General features: G+C 45.4%; 1 pseudogene; it reads right to left on the bottom strand.

Moving 5' to 3' along the window:
• The window catches only part of LOC118373671 (translation initiation factor eIF-2B subunit delta-like), a 51,048-nt pseudogene that overhangs the window by 3,981 nt on the left and 21,196 nt on the right, over window positions 1-25,871 (bottom strand).

Raw genomic sequence — 25,871 nt, 5'->3', positions numbered from 1 at the left:
AGCCCAGCCAGGCATTCAAACTTCATCCGCTGTCCTGCAGCCCAGCCCAGCCCAGGCATTCAAATTCAGCAGCCCAGCCAGGCATTCAAACTTCATCCTCTGTTTCCATGGCATTCAAACTTCATCCTCTGTTCTGCAGCCCAGCCCAGGCATTCAAACTTCATCCTCTATCCTCATTCCTCATCCTCTGTCCTGCAGCCCAGGAATTCAAATTTGCTGTCCTAGGTTCAGAAAAGTAATCTTCCATGGGCCTAACATTTGGTTTAAGAATAAGCCTATCTGACCTTTGCAACGTGTTGCAGTTTGTTTTCCTTCTGGATCTCCACCGTGCCATGCATATGAACGAGACAGACAGCTTCTCTGAGCCAGGCCAATTCATTTATTAGGATCATTACAAAATGGATATATCCAAAGAAATGGCAATAGAGACAAGAAGGTCAAACAAACTAAAAAAAATGCAGCTGCAGTTTGGCTAGCTAACTTTAGCTAACAAAGGAGAATTAACGTTAGCCTAGCTATCCTCCATAAACATCTTATTGACCCGACAATCAACTGCTTGTTGTGATTGTGTGTTTAGCTTTAGATGGCTAGCTAACTTTAGCTAATAAAGGAGAAGTAACGTTAGCCTAGCTATCCTCCATAAACATCTTATTGACCCGACAATCAACTGGTTGTTGTTTATTTGTACCTCTGCTAATATAAAGCTCCATAAACATCTTATTGACAATCAACTGCTTGTTGTGATTTTGTTTAGCTTTAGATGGCTAGCTAACTTTAGCTAGCAAAGGAGATTAACGTTAGCCTAGCTATCCTCCATAAACATCTTATTCCGACAATCAACTGCTTGTTGTGAATTAGATGGCTAGACTGTTAGGCTATCCTCCATAAACATCATCCCAATACCTCTGCTATAAAGCTTACATGCCAACGATTTGTTTACTGGGTCAAACCATCCCAATAGAATTAACGACTGGGTCAAACCATCCCAATAGAATTAACGACTGGGTCAAACCATCCCAATAGAATTAATGACTGGGTCAAACCATCCCTAATAGAATTAACGACTGTCAAACCATCCCAATAGGGTCAAACCATCCCAATAGAATTAACGACTGGGTCAAACCATCCCAATAGAATTAACAACCAACCTGTTTGGCTAGCTACTTTAGAACCTCAGAACAAACAACTGGCTTTTACACAAACTATATTGTCTGGTGGAAGGATGAAATAAAACTAATTTACTCATTAAAATGTTCATGTTTTTAAATGAAAACATATGGTTAATCTTTAAAAAAAAAAAATATATTATAATTTATAAAAGCAACAAGGTGCTCGAACTCGGGAATTATTGTGTGATAACAGTCCTTTTTAGAGGGAGTTTCCCGGGCCTAGGCTCAGAGCAGCCCTCTTTCGGGAGTTATCACACCATAATCCTTAGGTTCTCATGCCTTATTTATTAAATAATAAACTCAAGAAGGCTAAATGAATGCTTGTCACCTTACCGAGCTCATTGGAGACAAAGGAGTCAGTCTGCACCCTCTCACAGAACTTGTATGTTTCACAGCAGACCAGAACTGGCACGTTGAACGTCCTGGCCACCAGAGCTATCTGAGATGTGCCCACACGAGACATCACATAGCCATTAGCCAGCAGGGCATGGGCACCCAGGAACACCTTCGACACCTGGGAGAAAGGGGCAAGTTTAATGATGGAATCTTTAGTTAAATTAGACCATTTATAAAACGGACACACAGGTAGTTAGTTACATGTGCTGTGGGGAGGTTAGTTAAAAGAACAGGGAAGAGCGAGAGATTTAAACCAAAAGAACATTGTAAGGAAAACTATTCACTGGGATTTTGGATTATCTACAAGAGGTCCACGACGTGATAAATCAACAAGTGCCTAAATGATAAAGTTCCACAGTGCAATGACACCTCCAGTCCTCTAGGAGGCTATCAACTGTTTTGTGCCCACATCAGGTGGTAGGGCTGGCTACTGCCAGGGACGACAATGTTATTGCGATACTTAGGTGCCGATACAATATTTACTGCGATTCTCACGATTCTACAGTGCCTCCAGAAAGAGACGGAATTCTAAACAGATTTTGTAGCTCACCCATAATGACTGTGAAAACATGTTTAGAAAATGGTAGCAAATTTATTGAAAATGAAATACAGAAATATATAATTTACATAAGTATTCACACCCTATGGCTTCCGTCTGGCCACTCTCCCATAAAGCCCAGCTTGGTGAAATGCGGTAAAGACTGTTGTCCTTCTGGCAAGTTCTCCCATCTCAGCCAAGGAACTCTGTAATTTTGTCAGACTGGTCATTGGGTTCTTGGTCACCCCCCTGACCAAGGTCCTTCTTGCCCAGTTTGGTCACACAGCCAGCTCTAGTCTGGGTAGTTACATATTTTTTCCATTTCCCAATGATGGAGACCACTGTGCTCTTGGAAACTTTCAACACTGTAGAAATGGTTTTATATCCTTCCCCAGATATATGCCTCATCAGAATTCTCTCTGATATCTACGGACAGTTCCTTGAACTTCATGATATAGTTTCGGCTCTGACATGCACTGTCAACTGTGGGACCTTACATAGACAGGTGTTTCTTTCTCAATCATGTCCAAACAAGCATGATCAAAATGAACATCTCAAGCATGATCAAATGAAATTGTCAAGTGTCATAGCAAAGGGGTGTGAATATCTATGTAAATGAGATATTTCTGTATTTAAGTTCTCACTTTTCTCACTTTTCCCACTTATTTTCCACCATAATTTGCAAATAAATTCATTAAAATCCTACAATGTGATTTTCAGATTTTTTTTTCTCATTTTGTCTGTCATAGTTGAAGTGTACCTATGATGAAAATTACAGACCTCATCTCTTTCAGTGGGAGAACTTGCACAATTGGTGGCTGACTAAATACTTTTTTGCCCCACTGTATGTATGAGGACTAGGTTACCTCAGGTAGTATGTATGAGAGCGCAGAAATGAGGACGTAGGTGCAGCTGATGCCTCTCTGTACGAGACGTCTCAGAGCCTCCCTTCCCTCCAGACGAGGCCGGCTGTCCACCACAATAACGCGGAACTTCCTGCTCTTCTCAAACGCCTCGCACAGGATGTGGTTCACCAGGGACGAGCTACGGAAGAATAGGATATGACATCAACAACTGATGAGTTCTTTATTGACCCCCTAGCCTGGTCCCAGATCTGCTAAGAAGGGGGGCGAAGGGACGCAGGCCCCAACCGACCTCTAACCCCTAAAACTAAACTCTGGACCTCGAAGCCAGTCCCACTGCACTGTTCCCCTCTAATCAAATCAAAATGTATTTATATAGCCCTTCGTACATCAGCTGATATCTCAAAGTGCTGCACAGAAACCCAGCCTAAAACCCCAAACAGCAAGCAATGCAGGTGTAGAAGCAAGGTGGTTGGGAAAAACTCCCTAGAAAGGCCAAAACCTAGGAAGAAACCTAGAGAGTAACCAGGCTATGTGGGGTGGCCAGTCCTCTTCTGGCTGTGCCGGGTGGAGATTATAACAGAACATGGCCAAGATGTTCAAATGTTCATAAATTACCAGCATAGTCCAATAATAATAAGGCAGAACAGTTGAAACTGGAGCAGCAGCACGGCCAGCTGGACTGGGGACAGCAGGGACTGATTTAGACCTGGGAGACCAGGTGTGTGCATTTAACTATCAGGTAGATCAGAAAAGCAGCAGGCTCCGGACCTCGTAGGGTCAGAGTTGAGTACCCCTGTCCTATACTCTAAGGTGTCACTACTGTAGAGTTGAGAGGATTGGATAGACTTTACAGGTGGGAGACAGGATGGGAGATCAGTTATGTATTGTATTGTAATGTAGTGAATTTGGGGTGTATCCCAACCGCGACTCAAACCCTGGTCTCTGTGACTGTCAGTACAACACTTATACATGAACACCTTGGAGCGGATTCCACTTAGTCATTAACACCTTGGAGCGGATTCCACTTAGTCATTAACACCATGGAGCGGATTCCACTTAGTCATTAACACCATGGAGTGGTTTCTACTTAGTCATTAACACCTTGGAGCGGATTCCACTTAGTCATTAACACCATGGAGTGGTTTCTACTTAGTCATTAACACCATGGAGTGGTTTCTACTTAGTCATTAACATCATGGAGTGGTTTCTACTTAGTCATTAACACCATGGAGTGGTTTCTACTTAGTCATTAACACCATGGAGTGGTTTCTACTTAGTCATTAACATCATGGAGTGGTTTCTACTTAGTCATTAACATCATGGAGTGGTTTCCACTTAGTCATTAACACCATGGAGTGGTTTCTACTTAGTCATTAACACCATGGAGTGGTTCTACTTAGTCATTAACACCATGGAGTGGTTTCTACTTAGTCATTAACACCATGGAGCGGATTCCACTTAGTCATTAACACCATGGAGTGGTTTCTACTTAGTCATTAACACCTTGGAGTGTTTTCCACTTAGTCATTAACATCATGGAGTGGTTTCTACTTAGTCATTAACACCATGGAGTGGTTCTACTTAGTCATTAACACCTTAACACCATGGAGTGGTTTCTACTTAGTCATTAACACCATGGAGTGGTTTCTACTTAGTCATTAACACCTTGGAGTGGTTTCTACTTAGTCATTAACACCATGGAGTGGTTTCTACTTAGTCATTAACACCTTGGAGCGGATTCCACTTAGTCATTAACACCATGGAGTGGTTCCACTTAGTCATTAACATCATGGAGTGGTTTCCACTTAGTCATTAACACCTTGGAGTGGTTTCTACTTAGTCATTAACACCTTGGAGCGGATTCCACTTAGTCATTAACACCATGGAGCGGATTCCACTTAGTCATTAACATCATGGAGTGGTTTCTACTTAGTCATTAACACCATGGAGTGGTTTCTACTTAGTCATTAACACCTTGGAGTGGTTTCTACTTAGTCATTAACACCATGGAGTGGTTTCTACTTAGTCATTAACACCATGGAGTGGTTTCTACTTAGTCATTAACACCATGGAGTGGTTTCTACTTAGTCATTAACACCATGGAGTGGTTTCTACTTAGTCATTAACACCATGGAGTGGTTTCTACTTAGTCATTAACACCATGGAGTGGTTTCTACTTAGTCATTAACATCATGGAGTGGTTTCTACTTAGTCATTAACACCATGGAGTGGTTTCTACTTAGTCATTAACACCTTGGAGTGGTTTCTACTTAGTCATTAACACCATGGAGTGGTTTCTACTTAGTCATTAACACCATGGAGTGGTTTCTACTTAGTCATTAACACCTTGGAGTGGTTTCTACTTAGTCATTAACACCTTGGAGTGGTTTCTACTTAGTCATTAACACCATGGAGTGGTTTCTACTTAGTCATTAACACCATGAAGTGGTTTCTACTTAGTCATTAACACCATGGAGTGGTTTCTACTTAGTCATTAACACCATGGAGTGGTTTCTACTTCGTAATTAACACCATGGAGTGGTTTCTACTTAGTCATTAACACCATGGAGTGGTTTCTACTTAGTCATTAACACCTTGGAGTGGTTTCTACTTAGTCATTAACACCATGGAGTGGTTTCTACTTAGTCATTAACACCATGGAGTGGTTTCTACTTAGTCATTAACACCATGGAGTGGTTTCTACTTAGTCATTAACACTTTAACATCTTGGAGCAGTTTCCCAGACACAGATTAAGAATAGGCCTGGACTGAAAAGCTATTTCAATGGACATTCTCAATTGACCATGCTATTTAACTCGGCTTAAATCGGTGTCCAGGTGACCGGCCCTAAGAGGCTCAGACCTCTTGACCATGCTATTTAACTCGTCTTAAATCGGTGTCCAGGTGACCGGCCCTAAGAGGCTCAGACCTCTTGACCATGCTATTTAACTCGTCTTAAATCGGTGTCCAGGTGACCGGCCCTATGAGGCTCAGACCTCTTGACCATGCTATTTAACTAGTCTTAAATCGGTGTCCAGGTGACCGGCCCTAAGAGGCTCAGACCTCTTGACCATGCTATTTAACTCGTCTTAAATCAGTGTCCAGGTGACCGGCCCTAAGAGGCTCAGACCTCTTGACCATGCTATTTAACTCGTCTTAAATCGGTGTCCAGGTGACCGGCCCTAAGAGGCTCAGACCTCTTGATTAAAAGTCGGTGTTTTCTCACCATCCATAAACTAGAATGACATCTCCATCACTGATCTTCTCTATAGCGTATTTAGAGATGGCCTTGGCTGCCAGAACTATCTTCTCCTCTATGTACCGGTCTATACACGTCAGCAGTTTGGTCTTCGCCTATGGAGGGGGAAGGAGACAAAATTACCATATGGGGCGGGGAGACAAAATGACCACATGGGGGGAGAGAGACAAAATTACCATATGGGGCGGGGGGAGACAAAATGACCACATGGGGGGAGAGAGACAAAATGACCACATGGGGGGAGACAAAATTACCACATGGGGGAGAGAGACAAAATGATCACATGGGGGAGAGAGAGACAAAATGACCACATGGGGGAGAGAGAGACAAAATGACCACATGGGGGATGGCCTTGGCTGACAAAATGACCACATGGGGGGAGAGAGAGACAAAATGACCACATGTGGGGGGAGAGACAAAATGACCACATGGAGGGGGAGAGAGACAAAATGACCATATGGGGGAGAGAGACACAAAATGATCACATGGGGGGAGAGAGACACAAAATGATCACATGGGGGGAGAGAGAGACAAAATGACCACATGGGGGGAGAGAGACAAAATGACCACATGGGGAGAGAGACAAAATGACCATATGGGGGGAGAGAGAGACAAAATGACCACATGGGGGGAGAGAGAGACAAAATGACCACATGGGGGGAGAGAGAGACAAAATGACCACATGGGGGGAGAGAGAGACAAAATGACCACATGGGGGAGAGAGACAAAATGACCACATGGGGGGAGAGAGACAAAATGACCACATGGGGGGAGAGAGAGACAAAATGACCACATGGGGGGGAGAGAGACAAAATGACCACATGGGGGGAGAGAGACAAAATTACCACATGGGGGGAGAGAGACAAAATGACCACATGGGGGGAGAGAGAGACAAAATGACCACATGGGGGGAGAGAGAGACAAAATGACCACATGGGGGGGAGAGAGAGACAAAATGACCACATGGGGGAGAGAGACAAAATGACCACATGGGGGAGAGAGAGACAAAATGACCACATGGGGGAGAGAGACAAAATGACCACATGGGGGAGAGAGACAAAATGACCACATGGGGGGAGAGAGACAAAATGACCACATGGGGGAGAGAGAGACAAAATGACCACATGGGGGGAGAGAGAGACAAAATGACCAAATGGGGGGAGAGAGAGACAAAATGACCATATGGGGGGAGAGAGAGACAAAATGACCACATGGGGGGGGAGAGAGACAAAATGACCACATGGGAGGGAGAGACAAAATGACCACATGGGAGGGAGAGACAAAATGACCAGACGTAATATGGATATGATGAGTGAAACATCTTTCTGACCACAACCTGGCCACTGACACACTGTATTCTGACTGTACCTCCTCCTCTTTGCATTGACTTGGAATATTGGAGATTTCTTTCTTGATGTACTTGATTGCGTTGCCCATGCTCGCTGACAGAGGTCGACACTGATTGAGAAAGCTGCAACAACAACATGGTGGTACAAGCTCAACCCTGAGACATGATTCACAAGATGCTAGTTCCACAGTGAGATGTGACATACAATGCATTCAGAAAGTATTCGGACACCTTGACTTTTTCCACATTGTTACTTATTCTAAAATAGATTAAATTGCCCCCACAATCTACACACAATACCCCCCCATAATGACATGATGACATGACAATACCCCATAATGACATGACAATACCCCATAACGACATGACAATACCCCATAACGACATGACAATGCCCCATAATGACATGCCAATGCCCCATAATGACATGCCAATACCCCATAATGACATGACAATACCCCATAATGACATGACAATACCCCATAATGACATGACAATACCCCATAGTGACATGACAGTACCCCATAATGACATGACAATGCCCCATAATGACATGACAATGCCCCATAATGACATGACAATACCCCATAACGACATGACAATACCCCATAACGACATGACAATACCCCATAATGACATGACAATACCCCATAATGACATGACAATACCCCAGAATGACATGACAATACCCCATAATGACATGACAATACCCCAGAATGACATGACAATACCCCATAATGACATGATGATACCCCATAATGACAAAGCAATACCCCATAATGACAAAGCAATACCCCATAATGACAAAGCAAAAACTTTATACATTTTTGTAAATGTATAAATAAATAAAATAACAAGTATTCAGACCCTTTACTCATTACTTTCTTGAAGCACCTTTGGCAGCGATTACAGCCTCAAGTCTTCTTGGGTATGACGCTACAAGCTTGGTTCACCTGTATTTGGGGAGTTTCTATCATTCTTCTCTGCAGATCCTCTCAAACTCTGTCAGGTTGGATGTGGAGCGTTGCTGCACAGTTATTTTCAGGTCTCCAGAGATGTTCAATCGGGTTCAAGTCCGGGTTCTGTCTGGGCCACTCAAGGACATTCAGAGACTTGTCCCGAAACCACTCCTGTGTTGTCTTGGCTGTGTGCTTAGGGTGGTTGTCCTGTTTGAAGGTGAACCTTTGCCCCAGTCTGAGGTTTCGAGTGCTCTGGTTTTCATCATGGATGTCTCTGTACTTTGCTCCGTTCATCTTTCCATCGATTCTGACTAGTCTTCCAGACCCTGTCGCTGAAAAACATCCCCCCACAACATGATGCTGCCACCAACATGCTTCACCGTAGGGATGGTGCCAGGTTTTCTCCAGACGTGACGCTTGGCATTCAGGCCAAAGAGTTCAATCTTGGTTTCATCAGACCAGAGAATCTTGTTTCACTCAAGAGTCCTTTAGGTGCCTTATGGCAAACTCCATGTCATGTTCCTTTTACTGAGGAGCGGCTTCCGTCTGGCCACTCTACCATAAAGGCCTGATTGGTAGAGTGCTGCAGAGATGGGAGAGCCTTCCAGAAGGACAACCATCTCCACAGAGGAACTCTAGAGCTCTGTCAGAGTGACCATTGGGTTCATGGTCACCTCCCTGACCAAGGCCCTTTTCCCTCAATTGCTCAGCTCTAGGAAGAGTCTTGGGGGTTCCAAACTTCCATTTAAGAGTGATGGAGGCCACTGTGTTCTTGGGGATCATCAGAAATGTTGCAGAAATGTTTTGGTACCCTTCCCCAGATCTGTGCCTCGACACAATCCTGTCTCGAAGCTATCTCTGAGACTATTCCTTCAACCTCATGGCTTGGTTTTAGCTCTGACATGCACTGTCAACTGTGGGACCTTACATAGACCAGTGTGTGCCTTTCCAAATCATGTCCAATCAATAGAATTTACCACAGGTGGACTCCAATCAAGTTGTAAAAACATCTCAAGGATGATCAATGGAAACAGGATGCACCTGAGCTCAATTTCAAGTCTCACAGTACAGGGTCTGAATACTTATGTAAATAAGGTTTCTGTTTTTTCTATATTAGTAATGTGTGTGTAGATTGATGGGGGGGACAATTTAATACATTTTGGAATAAGGCTTTAACATAACAAAATGTGGGAAAATGGTAAGGGGTCTGAATACTTTCCCGAATGCTCTGTATGAACATCATATTTCACAGAATGTGTTATGAGGATCCTGTACCTGATATAGGGCTTCAGTTTGTTGACCAGATCCCTGGACAGCTCTTCATTGGGTGGAGTAGTGTAGTCCCTGATCACCTGTTGGAAGAGGTATAGTCGTAGGTATAGTCACAGGTATAGTCACAGGTATAGTGGTCCTTCTGTGGCTCAGTTGGTAGAGCATGGCGCTTGTAACGCCAGGGTAGTGGGTTCGATTCCCGGGACCACCCATACGTAGAATGTATGCACACATGACTGTAAGTCGCTTTGGATAAAAGCGTCAGCTAAATGGCATATATTATTATTATTATATATTATTAGTCGTAGGGTATAGTCGTAGGGTATAGTCACAGGTATAGTCGTAGGTATAGTCGTAGGGTATAGTCGTAGGGTATAGTCGTAGGGGTATAGTCATAGGGTATAGTCATAGGGTATAGTCGTAGGTCTAGTCGTAGGGTATAGTCGTAGGTATAGTCGTAGGTATAGTCGTATGTATAGTCGTATGTATAGTCGTATGGTATAGTCGTAGGGTATAGTCGTAGGTATAGTCGTAGGTATAGTCGTAGGTATAGTCGTAGGTATAGTCGTATGTATAGTCGTATGTATAGTCGTATGGTATAGTCGTATGGTATAGTCGTAGGTATAGTCGTAGGGTATAGTCGTAGGGTATAGTCGTAGGGTATAGTCGTAGGTATAGTCGTATGTATAGTCGTATGTATAGTCGTATGGTATAGTCATAGGTATAGTCGTAGGGTATAGTCGTAGGTATAGTCGTAGGTATAGTCGTAGGTATAGTCGTAGGTATAGTTGTAGGTATAGTCGTAGGTATAGTCGTAGGGTATAGTCGTAGGTATAGTCGTAGGTATAGTCGTAGGGTATAGTCGTAGGTATAGTCGTAGGTATAGTCGTAGGGTATAGTCGTAGGTATAGTCGTAGGGTATAGTCGTAGGGTATAGTCGTAGGTATAGTCGTAGGGTATAGTCGTAGGTATAGTCGTAGGTATAGTCGTAGGTATAGTCGTAGGTATAGTCGTAGGTATAGTCGTAGGTATAGTCGTAGGTATAGTCGTAGGTATAGTCGTAGGTATAGTCGTAGGTATAGTCGTAGGTATAGTCGCAGGTATAGTCGCAGGTATAGTCGTAGGGTATAGTCGTAGGTATAGTCGCAGGTATAGTCACAGGTATAGTCGTAGGTATAGTCGTAGGTATAGTCACAGGTATAGTCGTAGGGTATAGTCGTAGGGTATAGTCGTAGGGTATAGTCGTAGGGTATAGTCGTAGGGTATAGTCGTAGGGTATAGTCGTAGGTATAGTCGTAGGTATAGTCGTAGGGTATAGTCGTAGGGTATAGTTGTAGGGTATAGTCGTAGGTATAGTCGTAGGTATAGTCGTAGGGTATAGTCGCAGGTATAGTCGTATACAATTACCCGTGTGCATACATAGCACCAAAACAAACAAAAAAGATTTCTGAAGAGACTGATGGATGTGGGAAATGTAAGACACTTCAATGTCAGTGATTATGATATATATATATATATATATATATAACAATTATTTAATAAAATATTGAATTTGGCCTTTACCACCATACCCCATAGAAACACATTCAGAAAAATAAGAAACAAGGTGTTGAAGAGTCTGTCCTATATCTAGGAGATATACACATTTTACACATATTTAGTCAGTCGTACTGTACCTGTTTGAAGGCATGGAGCAGGGACACAGAGCGAGCGTTGGATCCCGCCACGATGCCCTGGGAATACTGCAGACCCAACCGCACGATGGAGGGGTGGATCACTGTAGAGGGAATGCTGACAGGCAAAACCAAACAATTACCCATCAGATCTCAGACAGAACCAAACAACTACCCATCAGATCTCAGACAGAACCAAACAATTACCCACCAGATCTCAGACAGAACCAAACAATTACCCATCAGATCACAGACAGAACCAAACAACTACCCATCAGATCTCAGACAGAACCAAACAACTACCCATCAGATCACAGACAGAACCAAACAATTACCCATCAGATCTCAGACAGAACCAAACAACTACCCATCAGATCTCAGACAGAACCAAACAACTACCCATCAGATCACAGACAGAACCAAACAATTACCCATCAGATCTCAGACAGAACCAAACAATTACCCATCAGATCACAGACAGAACCAAACAACTACCCATCAGATCACAGACAGAACCAAACAATTACCCATCAGATCTCAGACAGAACCAAACAATTACCCATCAGATCTCAGACAGAACCAAACAATTACCCATCAGATCACAGACAGAACCAAACAATTACCCATCAGATCTCAGACAGAACCAAACAATTACCCACCAGATCTCAGACAGAACCAATATATGCCATTTAGCAGACGCTTTTATCCAAAGCGACTTACAGTCATGTGTGCATACATTCTACGTATGGGTGGTCCCGGGAATCGAACCCACTATCCTGGCGTTACAAGCGCCATGCTCTACCAACTGCGCTACAGAAGGACCACACCAAACAATTACCCATCAGATCACAGACAGAACCAAACAATTACCCATCAGATCACAGACAGAACCAAACAATTACCCATCAGATCACAGACAGAACCAAACAATTACCCATCAGATCTCAGACAGAACCAAACAATTACCCATCAGATCTCAGACAGAACCAAACAATTACCCATCAGATCACAGACAGAACCAAACAATTACCCATCAGATCACAGACAGAACCAAACAATTACCCATCAGATCACAGACAGAACCAAACAATTACCCATCAGATCACAGACAGAACCAAACAACTACCCATCAGATCACAGACAGAACCAAACAACTACCCATCAGATCTCAGACAGAACCAAACAACTACCCATCAGATCACAGACAGAACCAAACAACTACCCATCAGATCTCAGACAGAACCAAACAATTACCCATCAGATCACAGACAGAACCAAACAATTACCCATCAGATCTCAGACAGAACCAAACAACTACCCATCAGATCACAGACAGAACCAAACAATTACCCATCAGATCACAGACAGAACCAAACAACTACCCATCAGATCTCAGACAGAACCAAACAACTACCCATCAGATCAGACAGAACCAAACAACTACCCATCAGATCACAGACAGAACCAAACAATTACCCATCAGATCTCAGACAGAACCAAACAATTACCCATCAGATCTCAGACAGAACCAAACAATTACCCACCAGATCTCAGACAGAACCAATATATGCCATTTAGCAGACGCTTTTATCCAAAGCGACTTACAGTCATGTGTGCATACATTCTACGTATGGGTGGTCCCGGGAATCGAACCCACTATCCTGGCGTTACAAGCGCCATGCTCTACCAACTGCGCTACAGAAGGACCACACCAAACAATTACCCATCAGATCACAGACAGAACCAAACAATTACCCATCAGATCACAGACAGAACCAAACAATTACCCATCAGATCACAGACAGAACCAAACAATTACCCATCAGATCTCAGACAGAACCAAACAATTACCCATCAGATCTCAGACAGAACCAAACAACTACCCATCAGATCACAGACAGAACCAAACAATTACCCATCAGATCTCAGACAGAACCAAACAACTACCCATCAGATCACAGACAGAACCAAACAATTACCCATCAGATCTCAGACAGAACCAAACAACTACCCATCAGATCACAGACAGAACCAAACAACTACCCATCAGATCACAGACAGATTAATAAATTAATAAACAACCACTCTGCCGAGACCAATTTATCACCAATCAGATCACAGAAAGACTTTTAGTAGAAAGGGTTAGACAATATGAGACGGATTTTACTCACTTAGTCCTACCTCAGGATTATATAGAAATTACAATACATGTGCAGACATTTAGCTAGAAGACAATCTTATCCATCAGGATCATTGTATTTATATAAAGAGGCAAAAACACGCTCATACTCTAACCACTTATGGTCTGATATACCATTCCTGTCAGCCAAATCAGCATTCAGGGCTCGAAACCACCCAGTTTGAAATCACTTAAAAACAATCCCAGAGCTTTAAAACTAAGAGAGAATGGTTCAGGTGGGAACAGTGTCCCTGGGCAGAGCCATAGAAAATGCTCTCTAAATACCTCTGGTTGCTCCAGTCGTAACTCTCCGTCCGACAGGGGAAATGTGCTCTGACGACGGACCTAAAAATCCTATCTGTTTCCTCAAAGTCAATAATCCACTTGATTTTCTACCACACCGCTAAATATGTCTGATCAGATATTAGAAAAACAAAATAGAGGAAAGGACACCTCCACTTATTTATTTGCCCAGTCAGAGATCAAATAAACAAATACTGTTTACAGACAAGACATTCTAGTGAAACAAAAAAAATGACAATGATTGACTATCGGAAGTCAAGGACTTTCAGTCATGATATAGCCGAAGCTACTACGACCAGTGAAGAGAGAAATAACCCACCTGTTATCCCAGGCTAGCGTATATGCTACATAACATGCTAGCTAAATGTTCTGTGAACACTGTTAGATGAGCAACCTAGACTAAATATTATCGTCATGAACACGCAACTCGGCTAACATTTCCCCAGCTTTAATTGTGACCAAAGGTCACTGAGATTCAGTGAAAACACAAAATCGGACATCGATCGATTTGTCAAGATGAGTCCGTCCCCCCCCACCAACGCTCGTCTCAAAGCAGAGCGATAACGCTGTCCCGATCATAACGTTGCTGAAATGTATAGTTGAACACACACGACAAACTGCTTTAAAAAGTATTTAAAACGGTTAGATGTCTTTGGAAGTTTCAGTCAATAACACAATATGATAAAGGCCTTCAATTGCATTAGCCTATTTAATTCCAATATTTTCTTAACGCGGTGATATTCATTTGGGGCGGCAGCGTAGCCTAGTGGTTAGAGTGGAGGGGCGGCAGCGTAGCCTAGTGGTTAGAGTGGAGGGGCGGCAGCGTAGCCTAGTGGTTAGAGTGGAGGGGCGGCAGGGTAGCCTAGTGGTTAGAGTGGAGGGGCGGCAGGGTAGCCTAGTGGTTAGAGTGGAGGGGCGGCAGGGTAGCCTAGTGGTTAGAGTGGAGGGGCGGCAGGGTGGCCTAGTGGTTAGAGTGGAGGGGCGGCAGGGTGGCCTAGTGGTTAGAGTGGAGGGGCGGCAGGGTAGCCTAGTGGTTAGAGTGGAGGGGCGGCAGGGTAGCCTAGTGGTTAGAGTGGAGGGGCGGCAGGGTAGCCTAGTGGTTAGAGTGGAGGGCGGCAGGGTGGCCTAGTGGTTAGAGTGGAGGGGCGGCAGGGTGGCCTAGTGGTTAGAGTGGAGGGGCGGCAGGGTAGCCTAGTGGTTAGAGTGGAGGGGCGGCAGGGTAGCCTAGTGGTTAGAGTGGAGGGGCGGCAGGGTAGCCTAGTGGTTAGAGTGGAGGGGCGGCAGGGTGGCCTAGTGGTTAGAGTGGAGGGGCGGCAGGGTAGCCTAGTGGTTAGAGTGGAGGGGCGGCAGGGTAGCCTAGTGGTTAGAGTGGAGGGGCGGCAGGGTAGCCTAGTGGTTAGAGTGGAGGGGCGGCAGGGTGGCCTAGTGGTTAGAGTGGAGGGGCGGCAGGGTGGCCTAGTGGTTAGAGTGGAGGGGTGGCAGGGTAGCCTAGTGGTTAGAGTGGAGGGGCGGCAGGGTAGCCTAGTGGTTAGAGTGGAGGGGCTGCAGGGTAGCCTAGTGGTTAGAGTGGAGGGGCGGCAGGGTGGCCTAGTGGTTAGAGTGGAGGGGCGGCAGGGTGGCCTAGTGGTTAGAGTGGAGGGGCGGCAGGGTAGCCTAGTGGTTAGAGTGGAGGGGCGGCAGGGTAGCCTAGTGGTTAGAGTGGAGGGGCGGCAGGGTGGCCTAGTGGTTAGAGTGGAGGGGCGGCAGGGTAGCCTAGTGGTTAGAGTGGAGGGGCGGCAGGGTAGCCTAGTGGTTAGAGTGGAGGGGCGGCAGGGTAGCCTAGTGGTTAGAGTGGAGGGGCGGCAGGGTAGCCTAGTGGTTAGAGTGTAGAGGCGGCAGGGTAGCCTAGTGGTTAGAGTGGAGGGGTGGCAGGGTAGCCTAGTGGTTAGAGTGGAGGGGCGGCAGGGTAGCCTAGTGGTTAGAGTGGAGGGGCGGCAGGGTAGCCTAGTGGTTAGAGTGTAGAGCTGGCAGGGTAGCCTAGTGGTTAGAGTGGAGGGCGGCAGGGTAGCCTAGTGGTTAGAGTGGAGGGGCGGCAGGGTAGCCTAGTGGTTAGAGTGGAGGGGCGGCAGGGTAGTCTAGTGGTTAGAGTGGAGGGGCGGCAGGGTAGCCTAGTGGTTAGAGTGGAGGGGCGGCAGCGTAGCCTAGTGGTTAGAGCGTTGGACTAGTAACCGGAAGGTTGCAAGATCGAATCCCCGAGCTGACAAGGTACAAAATCTGTTGTTCTGCCCCTGAACCCACTGTTCCTAGGCCGTCATTGAAAATAAGAATTTGTTCTAAACGGACTTGCCTAGTTAAATAAAAGGTGAAATAAAATAAAAAATCCCACAGTAATTATTGATTGTTCCATCCAGATGTGGTACATGCTCAGCGGTGGGCTTTGTGAAGTGACGGGACTAAGTTTACAACTGGCACACGCCTAGTAACGGGGCTGCCTAGCAACCATCATTATGATGCATCAGTTATAACTAGTCTTGTTTTTTTGATTGGTGCAAATAGGTGTAAATTCTGATCCCCAAGTCGGACGTAGCTACGCCTCAACTAGCATTTAAAACCAACTTTTTTTTTTATGCCCAACTGATGCAGGTAGGTAGTTACCTGAGTACCTGGGTGAGGGGGACTCTGGGTAGGGGCAGGTAGGTAGTTACCTGAGTAGCTGGGTGAGGGGGGGTAGGGGCAGGTCGGTAGTTACCCGAGTACCTGGGTGAGGGGGACTCTGGGTAGGGGCAGGTAGGTAGTTACCTGAGTAGCTGGGTGAGGGGGGCTCTGGGTAGGTAGTTACCTGAGTTGCTGGGTGAGGGGGGCTCTGGGTAGGTAGTTACCTGAGTTGCTGGGTGATGGGGGCTCTGGGTAGGTAGTTACCTGAGTAGCTGGGTGAGGGGGCTCTGGGTAGGGGCAGGTAGGTAGTTACCTGAGTAGCTGTGTGAGTGGGGCTCTGGGTAGGTAGTTACCTGAGTAGCTGGGTGAGGGGGGCTCTGGGTAGGTAGTTACCTGAGTTGCTGGGTGAGTGGGGCTTTGCGGCTATACTGGTGCAGGTGAGAGAACAGGCTGACTTTGTAGCCATAGTCGGATCGCAGTGGGATCTGAAATAAACACACACACACACACACACACACACACACACACACACACACACACACACGTTTAGTTCACCGTGATCCTCTTGGGTTCAGAGGTCAAAGGTTCAAAGGTGGATGGGTGAGGTCAAGTCCAAACATACATAGATGACAACCCCCACAGCAACCAAGCATAACTCTGAGCAGTAGCGCAGCTCAACAACCACACCATATTCTGTACTGTAGGCCAGCTCAACAACCACACCATATTCTGTACTGTAGGCCAGCTCAACAACCACACCATATTCTGTACTGTAGGCCAGCTCAACAACCACACCATATTCTGTACTGTAGGCCAGCTCAACAACCACACCATATTCTGTACTGTAGGCCAGCTCAACAACCACACCATATTCTGTACTGTAGGCCAGCTCAACAACCACACCATATTCTGTACTGTAGGTCAGCTCAGAGAACATGAGAGAAAAACAAGGAAATGCCTAGTAGAACATAATGCCTAGTAGAACATTAAATGCCTAGTAGAACATATGCCTAGTAGAACATAATGCCTAGTATAACATATTAATGCCTAGTATAACATATTAATGCCTAGTATAACATATTAATGCCTAGTAGAACATATTAATGCCTAGTAGAACATGAAATGCCTAGTAGAACATATAAATGCCTAGTAGAACATATAAATGCCTAGTAGAACATATAAATGCCTAGTAGAACATATAAATGCCTAGTAGAACATATAAATGCCTAGTAGAACATATAAATCCCTAGTAGAACATATAAATCCCTAGTAGAACATATAAATGCCTAGTAGAACATATAAATGCCTAGTAGTGTCATGTTTTGTCTTATATTGTCTTGTCATTATGCTTTCCCTTCTGTTCGTTTCCCCCTGCTGGTCTTATTAGGTTCGTTCCCTTTTTTCTCTCTCCTTCCCTCTCTCTCCTCTCTCTATCGTTCCGTTCCTGCTTCCAGCTGTTCCCCATTCTCCTACTCACTCATTTAGTCTTTGCACACCTGTTCCCTATCTTGTCCTCTGATTAGAGTCCCTATTTCTCCCCTTGTTTTCCGTTTCTGTCCTGTCGGATCCTTGTATGATGTTCGCTGTGCTGTGTCTTTGTCTCGCCCTGTCGTGTCTTGTCTCCTTCAGATGCTGCGTGTGAGCAGGTGTCTGAGTCCGCTACGGTCGGTGCCTTCCCGAGGCAACCTACAGTTAATGGTCGAGTCTCCAGTCTGTCCTCGTCACTACGAGTGGATTTAAGTTTTTATGTTTTGTTTTCTGCTCTGATTGTCCAGGAGTATTGCTTATATCCTTTACTGGAATAAAGACTCTGTTTTCGCCAAGTCGCTTTTGGGTCCTCATTCATCTGCATAACAAGTAGAACATTAAATGCCTAGTAGAACATATAAATGCCTAGTAGAACATATAAATGCCTAGTAGAACATTAAATGCCTAGTAGAACATATAAATGCCTAGTAGAACATATAAATGCCTAGTAGAACATTAAATGCCTAGTAGAACATTAAATGCCTAGTAGAACATTAAATGCCTAGTAGAACATTAAATGCCTAGTAGAACATATAAATGCCTAGTAGAACATATTAATGCCTAGTAGAACATATAAATGCCTAGTAGAACATATTAATGCCTAGTAGAACATATTAATGCCTAGTAGAACATATAAATGCCTAGTAGAACATATAAATGCCTAGTAGAACATATAAATGCCTAGTAGAACATTGTGTACAGCCGTTCGATACAGACTGCACTGTTTCATCATGTATCAACATGTAGGATTTTACAGTGAGCTCCAAATGGACTGGGACATGTTTTATTGTTTTGGCCCAGTATTTTGGATTTGAAAGGATACAATGACCATGAGGTTATTCAACTGCAGACTGTCATCTTTAATCTGAGGGTATTTTCATCCATATTGGGTGAATCGTTTAGAAACTACAGGACTTTTTCTACGTAGTCCCCCCCGCCCCTCATTTTAGGGGAGCAAAAGTATTGGGAAAAATTAACTTGTGTATTAAAGTAGTAAAACATGATGTATTTGGTCCAAATATTCATAGCATGCAATGGTTACATAAATCGTGATGGATGCATTTTTAGTTTGTTTTGGTTGTGTTTCAGATTATTGTGTGAATAATGGTGAGTTATTGTAATGGGAGAGAGAGAGGTTAGTGGTTGAACATATCCCTCAAGTGGTGTTGGGGCTGTTATTTATTATTATTGTGTGAATAATGGTGAGTTATTGTAATGGGAGAGAGAGAGGTTAGTGGTTGAACATATCCCTCAAGTGGTGTTGTGGCTGTTATTTATTATTATTGTGTGAATAATGGTGAGTTATTGTAATGGAGAGAGAGAGAGGTTAGTGGTTGAACATATCCCTCAAGTGGTGTTGGGGCTGTTATTTATTATTATTGTGTGAATAATGGTGAGTTATTGTAATGGGAGAGAGAGAGGTTAGTGGTTGAACATATCCCTCAAGTGGTGTGGGGGCTGTTATTTATTATTATTGTGTGAATAATGGTGAGTTATTGTAATGGGAGAGAGAGGTTAGTGGTTGAACATATCCTCAAGTGGTGTTGGGGCTGTTATTTATTATTATTGTGTGAATAATGGTGAGTTATTGTAATGAGAGAGAGAGAGGTTAGTGGTTGAACATATCCCTCAAGTGGTGTTGGGGCTGTTATTTATTATTATTGTGTGAATAATGGTGAGTTATTGTAATGGAGAGAGAGAGAGGTTAGTGGTTGAACATATCCCTCAAGTGGTGTTGGGGCTGTTATTTATTATTATTGTGTGAATAATGGTGAGTTATTGTAATGGAGAGAGAGAGAGGTTAGTGGTTGAACATATCCCTCAAGTGGTGTTGGGGCTGTTATTTATTATTATTGTGTGAATAATGGTGAGTTATTGTAATGGAGAGAGAGAGAGAGGTTAGCATGTCTTGGACGTACGATATTTGTGCGTTTCCGCTGGTAATCTTCTCACACATCACTATTCACAATTAATTCAGGAATATCTGTAAATCATGGTAACATCCACATCAATGTAGAAGTGTTTCGCAAAACATTCTATTCTTATTTACAATAAATGTGACAACAAACGACAAAAAAAAAAATGACAATACATTATCTACCATTTCATTTCAAATTGGGCTCAAAATAATCTGAAACACAACCAAAAACAAACAGCAAATGCATCCAACACATTTGTAGAGTCACACGCTTGATGTAATCATTGCCTTCTAGGAATATGAGACCAAATAATACACTTTTTACTACTTTTAGTGGATTTGTCCCAATACTTCTGCTCCCCTAAAAATGGGAGACGACCATGTACAAAAAGTGCTGTAAATTTCTAAACAGTTCACCCGATACGAATGAAAATAGCCCACAAATTAAAGCTGACAGTCTCCACCTCAGTGCATTGTATCATTTGAAGTACAACAGTTGTCACTGTCCCAGTACTGTTGGGAGCTCACTGTCCCAGTACTGTTGGGAGCTCACTGTCCCAGTACTGTTGGAGCTCACTGTCCCAGTACTGTTTGGAGCTCACTGTCCCAGTACTGTTGGGAGCTCACTGTCCCAGTACTGTTGGGAGCTCACTGTCCCAGTACTGTTGGGAGCTCACTGTCCCAGTACTGTTGGGAGCTCACTGTCCCAGTACTGTTGGGAGCTCACTGTCCCAGTACTGTTGGGAGCTCACTGTCTGTCTTTCACCTGGACAGCAGAAAGAAGCATCACAACAGAGACGTACAGTGAGCTCCCAACAGTACTGGGACAGTGAGTTCCCAACAGTACTGGGACAGTGAGCTCCCAACAGTACTGGGACAGTGACAGACTGTCATTATGTCAGATGGTGGGGAAAATTACATGAACAGACTTTATTTAAAAAAAAAAAATTTACCCCCTTTTCTCCCCAATTTCGTGGTATCCAATCTTGTCTCATCGCTACAACTCCCGTACGGGCTCGGGAGAGACGAAGGTTGAAAGTCATGCGTCCTCCGATACACAACCCAACCAAGCCGCACTGCTTCTTAACACAGCGCGCATCCAACCACAGCCAGTTGCACCAATGTGTGAGGAGGAAACACCGTACACCTGGCAACCTTGGTTAGCGCGCACCGCGCCCAGCCCGCCACGGGAGTCGCTGGTGCGCGATGAGACAAGGATTTCCCTACCGGCCAAACCCTCCCTAACCCGGACGGCGCTAGGCCAATTTGTGCGTAGCCCCACGGACCTCCCGGTCGCGGCCGGCTACGACAGAGCCTGGGCGCGAACCCAGAGTCTCTGGTGGCACAGCTAGCGCTGCAGCGCCCTTACCCACTGCGCCACCCAGGCGGCCCGACATGAACAGCCAAACAAGACAGACGGTAAAATCAAATCAACGGCACACAAAGCAAAGGCCAGACCTTGACATTTAATACCTTATTAGAGGCGCCGTGCGGTAGCGTCTGAAAGAAAATGTGAGGTACAGAATAGAAGCAATTGCGGTGAGACATGGGAGGTAGGTTAGGTTAGAGATGTGAGGAGGTTTGGCTGGTTACCTGACAACTCCCTGTGTTTCTATCTAGGACTTCATCTTACCCATAATCCAAAGTTTCCCCTAATAATACAAGGGAACCACTCTGACGATCTACTGAGACGGCTAATCTCAGCGGTACTGGTAAATCAGTCAAGCAGTGCCTTGATGAAAACAGAGCAGCACATTGTGGTAGGACAATAACGTGCCACAAACCTGTTGTCTCTCCAACTTCTTGGCCAGTCGTTTCACCACTGCAGGGTCGTCCACTTGGACATGTTCAGGAAGTCTCTTCACCACTAACAGGGGACAGGAAGCAACAAATAATCGTTGAAAACATACTTACTACAACTGCAGCAATATGTAGAGTACTACTCCCTTGTACACGATTGATGAATTAAGGTCACTATTTCGTAAGGAACTCCCCTCACATTAGGGCCTCCATGGAATGTGGAACTGCCCCCTGGTCACAGCCTGAACTAATGAACTGCCCCCTAGTCACAGCCTGAACTAATGAACTGCCCCCTAGTCACAGCCTAAACTAATGAACTGCCCCCTAGTCACAGCCTAAACTAATGAACTGCCCCCTAGTCACAGCCTAAACTAATGAACTGCCCCCTGGTCACAGCCTAAACTAATGAACTGCCCCCTGGTCACAGCCTGAACTAATGAACTGCCCCCTGGTCACAGCCTAAACTAATGAACTGCCCCCTGGTCACAGCCTGAACTAATGAACTGCCCCCTAGTCACAGCCTAAACTAATGAACTGCCCCCTAGTCACAGCCTGAACTAATGAACTGCCCCCTGGTCACAGCCTGAACTAATGAACTGCCCCCTGGTCACAGCCTGAACTAATGAACTGCCCCCTGGTCACAGCCTGGCCTAAACTAATGAACTGACCCCTGGTCACAGCCTGGCCTGAACTAATGAACTGACCCCTGGTCACAGCCTGAACTAATGAACTGCCCCCTAGTCACAGCCTAAACCAATGAACTGCCCCCTAGTCACAGCCTGAACTAATGAACTGCCCCCTAGTCACAGCCTGAACTAATGAACTGCCCACTAGTCACAACCTGAACTAATGAACTGCCCCCTAGTCACAGCCTGGCCTGAACTAATGAACTGCCCCCTAGTCACAGCCTGGCCTGAACTAATGAACTGCCCCCTAGTCACAGCCTGAACTAATGAACTGCCCACTAGTCACAGCCTGAACTAATGAACTGCCCCCTAGTCACAGCCTGAACTAATGAACTGCCCACTAGTCACAACCTGAACTAATGAACTGCCCCCTAGTCACAGCCTGAACTAATGAACTGCCCCCTAGTCACAGCCTGAACTAATGAACTGCCCACTAGTCACAACCTGAACTAATGAACTGCCCACTAGTCACAACCTGAACTAATGAACTGCCCCCTAGTCACAGCCTGAACTAATGAACTGCCCCCTAGTCACAACCTGAACTAATGAACTGCCCCCTAGTTACAGCCTGAACTAATGAACTGCCCCCTAGTCACAGCCTGAACTAATGAACTGCCCACTAGTCACAACCTGAACTAATGAACTGCCCACTAGTCACAACCTGAACTAATGAACTGCCCCCTAGTCACAGCCTGAACTAATGAACTGCCCCCTAGTCACAGCCTGAACTAATGAACTGCCCACTAGTCACAACCTGAACTAATGAACTGCCCCCTAGTCACAGCCTGAACTAATGAACTGCCCCCTAGTCACAGCCTAAACTAATGAACTGCCCCCTAGTTACAGCCTGAACTAATGAACTGCCCCCTAGTCACAGCCTGAACTAATGAACTTCCCCCTAGTTACAGCCTGAACTAATGAACTGCCCCCTAGTCACAGCCTGAACTAATGAACTGCCCACTAGTCACAACCTGAACTAATGAACTGCCCCCTAGTCACAACCTGAACTGATGAACTGCCCCCTAGTCACAGCCTGAACTAATGAACTGCCCACTAGTCACAACCTGAACTAATGAACTGCCCCCTAGTCACAACCTGAACTAATGAACTGCCCACTAGTCACAACCTGAACTAATGAACTGCCCCCTAGTCACAGCCTGAACTAATGAACTGCCCCCTAGTCACAGCCTGAACTAATGAACTGCCCCCTAGTCACAGCCTGAACTAATGAACTGCCCACTAGTCACAACCTGAACTAATGAACTGCCCCCTAGTCACAGCCTGAACTAATGAACTGCCCCCTAGTCACAGCCTAAACTAATGAACTGCCCCCTAGTCACAGCCTGAACTAAAGAACTGCCCCCTAGTCACAGCCTGAACTAATGAACTGCCCCCTAGTCACAGCCTGAACTAATGAACTGCCCCCTATTCACAGCCTGAACTAATGAACTGCCCCCTGGTCACAGCCTGAACTAATGAACTGCCCCTAGTCACAGCCTGAACTAATGAACTGCCCCCTAGTCACAGCCTGAACTAATGAACTGCCCACTAGTCACAACCTGAACTAATGAACTGCCCCCTAGTCACAGCCTGAACTAATGAACTGCCCCCTGGTCACAGCCTGAACTAATGAACTGCCCCCTGGTCACAGCCTAAACTAATGAACTGCCCCCTGGTCACAGCCTGAACTAATGAACTGCCCCCTAGTCACAGCCTAAACTAATGAACTGCCCCCTAGTCACAGCCTGAACTAATGAACTGCCCCCTGGTCACAGCCTGAACTAATGAACTGCCCCCTGGTCACAGCCTGAACTAATGAACTGCCCCCTGGTCACAGCCTGGCCTAAACTAATGAACTGCCCCCAAGTCACAGCCTGGCCTGAACTAATGAACTGACCCCTGGTCACAGCCTGAACTAATGAACTGCCCCCTAGTCACAGCCTAAACCAATGAACTGCCCCCTAGTCACAGCCTGAACTAATGAACTGCCCCCTAGTCACAGCCTGAACTAATGAACTGCCCACTAGTCACAACCTGAACTAATGAACTGCCCCCTAGTCACAGCCTGGCCTGAACTAATGAACTGCCCCTAGTCACAGCCTGGCCTGAACTAATGAACTGCCCCCTAGTCACAGCCTGAACTAATGAACTGCCCACTAGTCACAGCCTGAACTAATGAACTGCCCCCTAGTCACAGCCTGAACTAATGAACTGCCCACTAGTCACAACCTGAACTAATGAACTGCCCCCTAGTCACAGCCTGAACTAATGAACTGCCCCCTAGTCACAGCCTGAACTAATGAACTGCCCACTAGTCACAACCTGAACTAATGAACTGCCCACTAGTCACAACCTGAACTAATGAACTGCCCCTAGTCACAGCCTGAACTAATGAACTGCCCCTAGTCACAACCTGAACTAATGAACTGCCCCCTAGTTACAGCCTGAACTAATGAACTGCCCCCTAGTCACAGCCTGAACTAATGAACTGCCCCCTAGTCACAACCTGAACTAATGAACTGCCCCCTAGTCACAACCTGAACTAATGAACTGCCCCCTAGTCACAGCCTGAACTAATGAACTGCCCCCTAGTCACAGCCTGAACTAATGAACTGCCCACTAGTCACAACCTGAACTAATGAACTGCCCCCTAGTCACAGCCTGAACTAATGAACTGCCCCCTAGTCACAGCCTAAACTAATGAACTGGCCCCTAGTTACAGCCTGAACTAATGAACTGCCCCTAGTCACAGCCTGAACTAATGAACTTCCCCTAGTTACAGCCTGAACTAATGAACTGCCCCCTAGTCACAGCCTGAACTAATGAACTGCCCACTAGTCACAACCTGAACTAATGAACTGCCCCCTAGTCACAACCTGAACTGATGAACTGCCCCTAGTCACAGCCTGAACTAATGAACTGCCCACTAGTCACAACCTGAACTAATGAACTGCCCCTAGTCACAACCTGAACTAATGAACTGCCCACTAGTCACAACCTGAACTAATGAACTGCCCCTAGTCACAGCCTGAACTAATGAACTGCCCCCTAGTCACAGCCTGAACTAATGAACTGCCCCTAGTCACAGCCTGAACTAATGAACTGCCCACTAGTCACAACCTGAACTAATGAACTGCCCCTAGTCACAGCCTGAACTAATGAACTGCCCCTAGTCACAGCCTAAACTAATGAACTGCCCCCTAGTCACAGCCTGAACTAAAGAACTGCCCCCTAGTCACAGCCTGAACTAATGAACTGCCCCCTAGTCACAGCCTGAACTAATGAACTGCCCCCTAGTCACAGCCTGAACTAATGAACTGCCCCCTGGTCACAGCCTGAACTAA

This window comes from Oncorhynchus keta, chromosome 8 (genome assembly GCF_023373465.1).
Source record: "Oncorhynchus keta strain PuntledgeMale-10-30-2019 chromosome 8, Oket_V2, whole genome shotgun sequence".
Lineage (NCBI taxonomy): Eukaryota > Metazoa > Chordata > Actinopteri > Salmoniformes > Salmonidae > Oncorhynchus > Oncorhynchus keta.
Note: the sequence above shows the minus strand (reverse complement) of the source record. Positions and strands in the feature narration are given on the sequence as shown.